The 7,613-nt window shown below is 42.7% G+C and overlaps 1 long non-coding RNA gene across 1 annotated transcript; it reads left to right on the top strand.

Annotated features, from left to right (window-relative positions):
* The first annotated feature begins 2,810 nt into the window (after positions 1-2,810).
* LOC131277228 (uncharacterized) lies at positions 2,811-3,615 on the top strand. The gene is made up of 2 exons (XR_011647919.1): positions 2,811-2,986; positions 3,187-3,615. It is a non-coding gene; the product is annotated as an uncharacterized lncRNA (long non-coding RNA).
* Positions 3,616-7,613: the final 3,998 nt, after the last annotated feature.

The raw sequence follows: 7,613 nt of genomic DNA, 5'->3' as shown, positions 1-7,613 counted from the left end.
AGCATGATGTTGTACACGCTTTTAGGGGTGGCTTGCACTGTGGCTAACTTGACTGTGAAGACTCCCTGGACATATAGCAATAAAGGGGGGCGGAGGGTGCACCCAGACCCTTTACGCCGAGGGAAGCAAACCCGTGCCAGTGGCCAGAGGCAGGGAGTCTCACAGCAAGTAGCTTTACAGGCAGGATGTACGGTGAGGAAAGGGACGAGGACGTGGGCGAGGGTGGGAAGTGGAATCAGTAGTAGCGAGACGTTGGTAATGAATCTGGACAAAGGAAGAAAATACGCTGTTAGCTTGATCTTTGGCAAGGCGAATGATCCGTCGAACGGCCCAGGGACCAAAGGTGAGACCTAGGATGAGGAGCAAGACTGGGGTTATCAAGGGCAGGAGGTAGGGGAGGAGGGGCTACAGGAAACCCCAGGAGCCGGCAGCCTGGGCTCGCTCGAGTCGGCGTTGGTTAAGGCCTTTTTCAAGTTCTTTTAGGCTGGAGTCTACTAAGCCAGTGTAGTTGGCGTAAACGCAGCATTCTTCTCCTAGAGCTGCACACAGGCCACCTTCTTTTAGGAGAAGGAGGTCGAGGCCTCGGCGGTTCTGCAGAACAACTTCCGAAAGGGAATTGAGAGAGTCTCTAAGATATTTGACTGCATCTCGGAGGTAGATAATGTCAGTGTCGACTGCTTGTCTGAGGTTTTGGAGGGCGGAGGCCTGTGTGGATAGGGCTGCGACACCAGTGGTGGCCCCAGCTGCGGCCAGAAGGGAAGTGACAGTGAGTACAGCAGTGATAGGTTCACGTTTGTGGAGGTAGATGGCTTCTTGAGTGTGATCGAAGGCTTCAAAGAAATGTCTTGGGGTGTGATAGATGACTCGAGGCGTGAGGAGGATGAGGACACACGTTTCGCTAGTCATGTTGAGAGTGGCGACAGATAGGCACGGGGTAAGTCCAGTAGAAGAGCAAAGCCATTGAGTAGTGTTTAAGGGGACTAAGTATTTGGCGGAGACCTCTGGGGAGGTATAGTTGGAGCAAACAGTAAGTTTAGGAGTGTGGGTAGAGCGGGGGTGGACGCATATACCTTTGGAGGAGATGTGCGTGAGAGTAAGTGGGACATGGGTAGACTGATTCCAGTTGCAGGAAGAAGGGGAGTCTTCTGTAGAGGAGTTGAAAAGTAGTGAGGGGATTGCGAGTGGATCGTAAAGGGGGAGGCTAGGGGAAAGGCATAACCAGCAGGAGCGGGTGAGGTTGGGGTGGGAGGCATTGAGAGAGGAGTAGGAGGCATTTAGGAGTTTGAAGTAGGGGCTAGAGGGGATGAGAGGGCGCGGCTGCATGCGAGGAGTGGGGAGGGAGTTGAGGCCTGTAGAGAGTGTGGTAGTAGCCAAGGTGGAAGAGGCATCGAGAGGAGTAGATGGGGGCGGGAGACGGACAGTAGACGTGGGGGGAGGGTTAAGAATTTGATTGGGGCCAATGGCAGAGGGTGGGGTGGAGACGGGGCGCTTTTGGATTTCAAACAGAGCGCCGTGGTCGTAGTCGCTCATATACAACCGGAGTCCGTAGGGGCGGGCGGCTAACCAAGTATCGTCGTTTGGGTTTTTCACAGTCAGCCAGATGAAGTCCCAGCGGGTGCTGTTGACGACTCGGAGGGAAAGATATGGGTCTCTGTTGGGGGCACCCGACCAACCATAGGCCATGGTCTCACATCCCCAGGAAGGGCAAAAGAATTGTGATGGGTTATGACAACCTCGAGCACTAGCAGGGCAGATGTAAAAGCCGGATACAGGGTTGAACTGAGGACCAAGGAGGCGGTTGTTTCGGGTAAGCAAGCATGCTGTGTCTCCGCCTCCACAGGATGAAGGAAGGTGAAAGCCTACCTTTGCTTTTCTGGTGTTTTCTACTCGGCATTCAGGACGGAAGGAGATTCCCGCAAGAGGGCAAACGTGCGTGAAGAAGGAGGGAGCTATGCTAGTAACATTGTAAGCAAGAACGCGTTTTTCTGGGAATGTTTGGAGGGTCCAGTTAAACGGCTGATGGGAAGAGGAGCCCTGAGCAGAAGAGGCTAAAGACAGCAGTATATGAGTTCCAGTTTCTGTACATACTCACCAACACTTTAATTTTGGGAATTCTAATAAGAGATAAGTGGGACAATCCATATCTCCATCAAGACTTAAATATGATGACATTTTCTTGCAGGGATTTTAAGTAAGACATCCAAAATACTAGTTAATGAACAAGGGTGGGAGACAACAGAATGAATCAACCAGTTAATGGGGGTGGCTGTGGGGAATGGCTTGGAGGAAATGCCCTCTCCCTGCCATGTGAGCCGCCACAGTCAAATCTAGACTATGGGAGGGTTGGCAGGTCGGTTTGGGAAAACTCTTCAGTGGGTGCTAAAGAAAAGACCCTTTCTCCAACCAGAAACTTTGCCTCCCCGGAACCCCCCCCCCCCCAAGGTGTTAGGAGTGATACTGTGCGATGTCTAAGCTCGTCTTGGACTCCTCCACATCCCCTCCCCCCATCCAAGGAAGTGTCAAGAGTAGTGCTTAAAAAAAAGACAAGAATAGAAGCGGACACATAAGAACACACAGCAAATGTACACAGAGAACAGACAACTGGGGCAGGGGGGGCTGAGAGAAATAAAAACATATTTTTTAAAAAAGCCATTGATTATTTTAAAAAAAAGTAGTGCTTTGTGACGTCTAAGGCTACTTGAGCCACTTTTGGCTGGAGAAATTGCCTTGTTGACCAATCAGAGGTGAAGGGCGTGGCTTCTCATTGTTACCAATCAGAGCTGAAGGGCGTGGCTTCTCATTGTTCCCGGAAGGTATATAAAGGGAGGTCAGGCTCCGAGGGCAGACAACTGTTGGCTATAACATGACTAAAGTGCCCAGGAAATCACGGGACCCTAGAACCATTGCGGAGCAATCAACCGCCAGGACCAAACAGAGGATGAAAACAAAGACAGCTTATCAAGCCAGGGCTAGAGATGGCGGCAAGGTGAGGCAACTCCACCAAAGCTCCTATATCTTCTTCCCACTGATTCCTTTCCCTCCCTCTCACCATGACTTTGACCTGTCCTTGCCTGGCACAACCCCCTCCTCAGCCCACAGCCCTTCTCACAAAGCCCCCTTCCCATCCACTCCTCATCCTCTTGCTCCAAACTAATGCCCCTCTGGACTCCCCTGTTGCCCTTCCAGATGCAGAATACGACATTGAAGCTTAAAAGGCCTCATCAGGGGACTTTGAAGAAAAAAGTGCAAACGCCTAGCACCGGCTCAAAGAAGCCTAAGAAAGCAAAAAGGTCAATAATATATGTATGCTGTCACTCGCTGAGTAAGAAATGGAGTCGAAGTAAGAGACAGAAGCAAAAGAGAGGGAAGCCAAGTAAGAGGTTGGGTCAAACTAAGAGACGGGGCCAGCTGGAGAAGAAACAGAGCCCCTGGAGCTCTCCATGCCTCTATGGTATGCCCTGTTCCTGTGCCTAGGGGAGCCCAGAAACCCACAACTCCCTACTGCGCCTCCAGCCACAGCGCTGCAAAAATGGTCAAAACGTAAAGCCCAAATCTTACCCGGCAGGGGATACCAATGGCGATGATGAAAATAAAATGGATGTGTTGTGGAAAGGACATATGTATGTCTCTGTGGTTCTCTGACGGTGGGAAGGGAGCAAGGGGTGAGGAGGGAGCAAGGGAAGGTGCAGGTGCGTGGAAGGGAGGGAGGTGGGGTCCTGCAGGGTGGGGGCAGAACAGCAGGTCCACAGTGAGCCAGACAGGGGGGATAAGGACTGGGAGAGGACTGGCCACTGGAGACAAAACTCTCCCACTTTATCCCATGGGCAAGGCGGCATGGCGGTTCTGCGTGTGTGTGTGTGTGTGTGTGACCCAGATGGGGAGAAGGCACACAGAGGACTCACCGCCCAGTCACCTGCCTCGTAATAGTGTTTGGTGTCCCCACCCTATGATGTAGGTAATAATGATCCTCAGGAGGACCCCGAATCCCACCCTGCAGAAAGGCACCCCCAGCACCCCAAGGACTGAAGGAATGGTATTTGGACGCCCCAAACCCAACAGTAATTAGGTCACCTTCTTGCTACCAAACTGGGGGTGGTACGGTGGCCTGTGAAGGGCAGCGGGAGTGGTCCAGCCCCCGCCCCACCCTAGGGGCAGGCAATAAAGGAGAGCATTGTCTGCAGGCAGCTGTCATGAGAATTCAGCCACGTAGCCCAGGTTCTGCCTTTATTATCGCCACTCTCCAGCATGTCTAAACATTGTCAGTGATTCAACACACTGCCCTCCAGGAGCGTCTTTTTTGGTCGAAGTTCTGAAAGTTTGCCGTGGTTTTGTTGTTTTAATTAGATGTACGTATTTCACATGACCACCCCTTAGTACTTCCCTGGTAATAGTCCAGGCACACTACACGGAAATTAACACGGAGGACTCGGTCTTACACAGTTGGCTTCAGACACAGGCTGACTCAGTTGCCGATTCTTCTTTCTACAGTGAGTTCTTCACGGTTTGGAGTTTTGAGATCATTTCCAGTCCAGATCATTCTGCATTCCTGATGGTGATATATATAACACGCCTATCCCTACATTTAAATAGTAAATTCCAAATAGTAACAGTGCAATAATCGTGAAGGCAAAGACACAACTGGGTTTACTTCTGTGATATGTTGTGTTTTTTAATATATTTTTTATTTGCTTTCAAAAGATACATAGATCACAGAAAATGTTAGATTAAAAAATATATAGATGATTCCCATATGCTCCACTCACAACACCTCAACTTTTCCCACATCAACAACTTCTTTCATTAGTGTGGTTATGTCTAAACCAGTGAAACAAAGTGTCAACTGCAAGTTGCAAAGTTTTGTTTGAGAGATCCAAAATTTTACTGTATTTTAACATGAAACCTTTTACCCATTTTGAACAAAATCTTCAAAGTGAAAGTTCTTCTTTAATTATCAATTGTTCATTTGTAAAGTACAGAACAAACCAAGAAAATTAAATGTCACGTTAGCTATATGATTTAATGATTGCCTAAATTTTCCTTTTGTAATGTTTGTTTTCTTAAACTTCCCTTTTTTTTTACAACCATGATTATTAAAAGATTAATAAAAATTTTACACTGAGTTTATTGTCTGAGCATTGTTAATATTTACTTTAACTTATGAATATTACTGAAAATGTGTTCTATTGAGGAGGAAGGGTTAAAAAATTCTTCTCTCCAGGTATAAAAAAACTATGCTATGGGTGTGAGGCATTTTATTGACTAAAACCTTCATAATTCAGTCCTAGTGCCCAGGATTTTTGTTTTGATTTAGTTTTTATTTTTGTTTTAAACAACTTTATTGAGGTAAAATTGACACACCATAAACAAAGATAATGAACATATCCAGCATCTCCAAAAATTTCCTCTTGTCCCATTATTATCTCTTTCTTATCCTTTCTTGTACCACTCATCCTCAGGAAACTGTTAATCTGACTTCTGTCACTAAAGATTAGCCTTTATTTTTCAGAGTGGTATATGAATGGAATTTATAGAGCACATTATTTTTGTTTAGTTTCTTTCACTCACAATTATTTTGAGAATCAACTGTGTTGGTATCCATTTTTTATGACTGAGCAGTATTCCACTGTATGAATATGCAACAATTGGTTTATACTTATATTTTTTGGTATACAATTTTTGTTTTTGTGTTTTTCCCATACTTTTTTGTTATTATTAATAAAGTGCTATGAACTTTCATGTACAAGTGTTTGAATAGACATTGCCCTATGAGTAGGGTGGCTGGATCATATCACAGGTGTATGTTTCACATTTTATGAATCTTCTAATGAGTTTTCCAAAGTGATTGTAGCATTTTACACTTCTAGCATTAGTATATGGGCATTCCAGGAACTCCACATCCTCACTGCAAATTTATATGGTCTTTTCAATTTTCAAAATTCTATTAAGTGTAGCTATAATTTATTTATTTTTTTTAAATTGGAATTTCCCTAAAAACTAATGATAGTGAGCTTCTTTTAATGTTAGAATGTTATTATATATCCACATGTCTTTTTAGGGGAATGTTCTTTATCCCATTTTTAATTGATTTATTTACAGCTACATTTTGAGAGCTCATTATGAGTACTTTATGTAAGTCCTTTATCATATGTGTAACTTTCAAATATTTTCTCCCAGTCTCTGGCTTCCTCTTCATTCTCTTAAAAGTATCTCTCAAAGCACACAACCTATTAATTTGGATGAATTTCAATTTTTCATGTATATCTTTTTCATACTTTGGATGTTATGTATGAGAAATCTTTGCCTAATTGAGAGACACAAAGATATATACCTATGTTTTAAAGTTTTAAACTTTTTAAAGTTTAGGATTTATATTTATATCTATGATCCATTTTGAATTAATTTTTATGTGTGGTGTGAAGTATGGATTAAAGTAAATTTTTTTTGCAAATAGATATCCAGTTTTTCCTACACTATTTATAAAAAAGTCTCTTCTTCCTCTACTGAATTCCCTTTGGACTATTGTAAAAAATAATTGGCAATATATGTGTGGATCTATTTTTGGAATCTATTCTGTTCCATTGCTCTGTTTGTCTTTCTTTATACCAAACTCTACTGTATTGATTATTTAAACTTATAATAAGTATTGAAATCAGGTAGTGTTAGTATTCTAACTCGATTATTAAATTTCAAAATTCCTGTGACTATTCTAACTCCTTTGAATTTCCATATGAATTTCAGAGTTATTCTTTCAAATTTTCAAATAAGACTGCTGGGAGGAGCAAATGTAGTTCAGTGGTGGAGTGCCTGCTTCACATGTGTGAGGTCTCGGTTTCAATCACCAGTACCTCCTAAAAAATAGTGCTGGGATTTAGATTGGGATTGTCTTCCAATCCATGTGCATGGTATATCTCTCCATTTGTTCTGGTTATTTAATTTCTTGCAGCAATATTTTTTAGTTTCTTTGTATAGGTCTTGCACAGCTTTTGTCAGATTTATCTCTATTTTACATTTTCTAATGCTATTTTAAATGATAAAGTCATTTCAATTTCTCACTGCTTGCTGATAGAACATAGAAATATAATTGTTCTTTTGGATATTGATCTTATATCTTGCAACCTTGATAAACTTGTTTATTAGTTCTAATAGTTTATGTGTATGTGTGTATGTATTTTTTAAGAATTTTCTATATATAAATTCGTATGATCTGCATATAGGGACAGTTATATTTCTTCCTTTACAATCTGTATGCTTTTTCTTTTCTTACTTGCCTCATTGTATTGGCTGGAACTTCCAGTACCATGTTGATTAGAAGTGATGAGATCAGGCATAAACCTTTTTTTTTTCTTTATCATAGGAAAAGAAAATTAAGTTTTACATTATAAAGTGGGAAATTTGCTGTAGATGACCTTAAAAAATTTAGGAATTTCCCTTGTTTAAAGTTGCTGATAAGCATTAGCACTTGAACTTTGTCGAGTGCTTTCTCTGCATCCTTGAGAGGAACATATGTTTCTTTTAATTTAATTATTTGTTTTTAAAAACTTTTATTATAGTTAGTAACATACACACAAGTCAAAATTTCCCATTATAAACCACTGTCAAGTGTATAATTCAAT

The sequence above is a fragment of the Dasypus novemcinctus genome, chromosome X, assembly GCF_030445035.2.
Source record: "Dasypus novemcinctus isolate mDasNov1 chromosome X, mDasNov1.1.hap2, whole genome shotgun sequence".
In the NCBI taxonomy this organism is placed as follows: Eukaryota; Metazoa; Chordata; class Mammalia; order Cingulata; family Dasypodidae; genus Dasypus; species Dasypus novemcinctus.
Note: the sequence above shows the minus strand (reverse complement) of the source record. Positions and strands in the feature narration are given on the sequence as shown.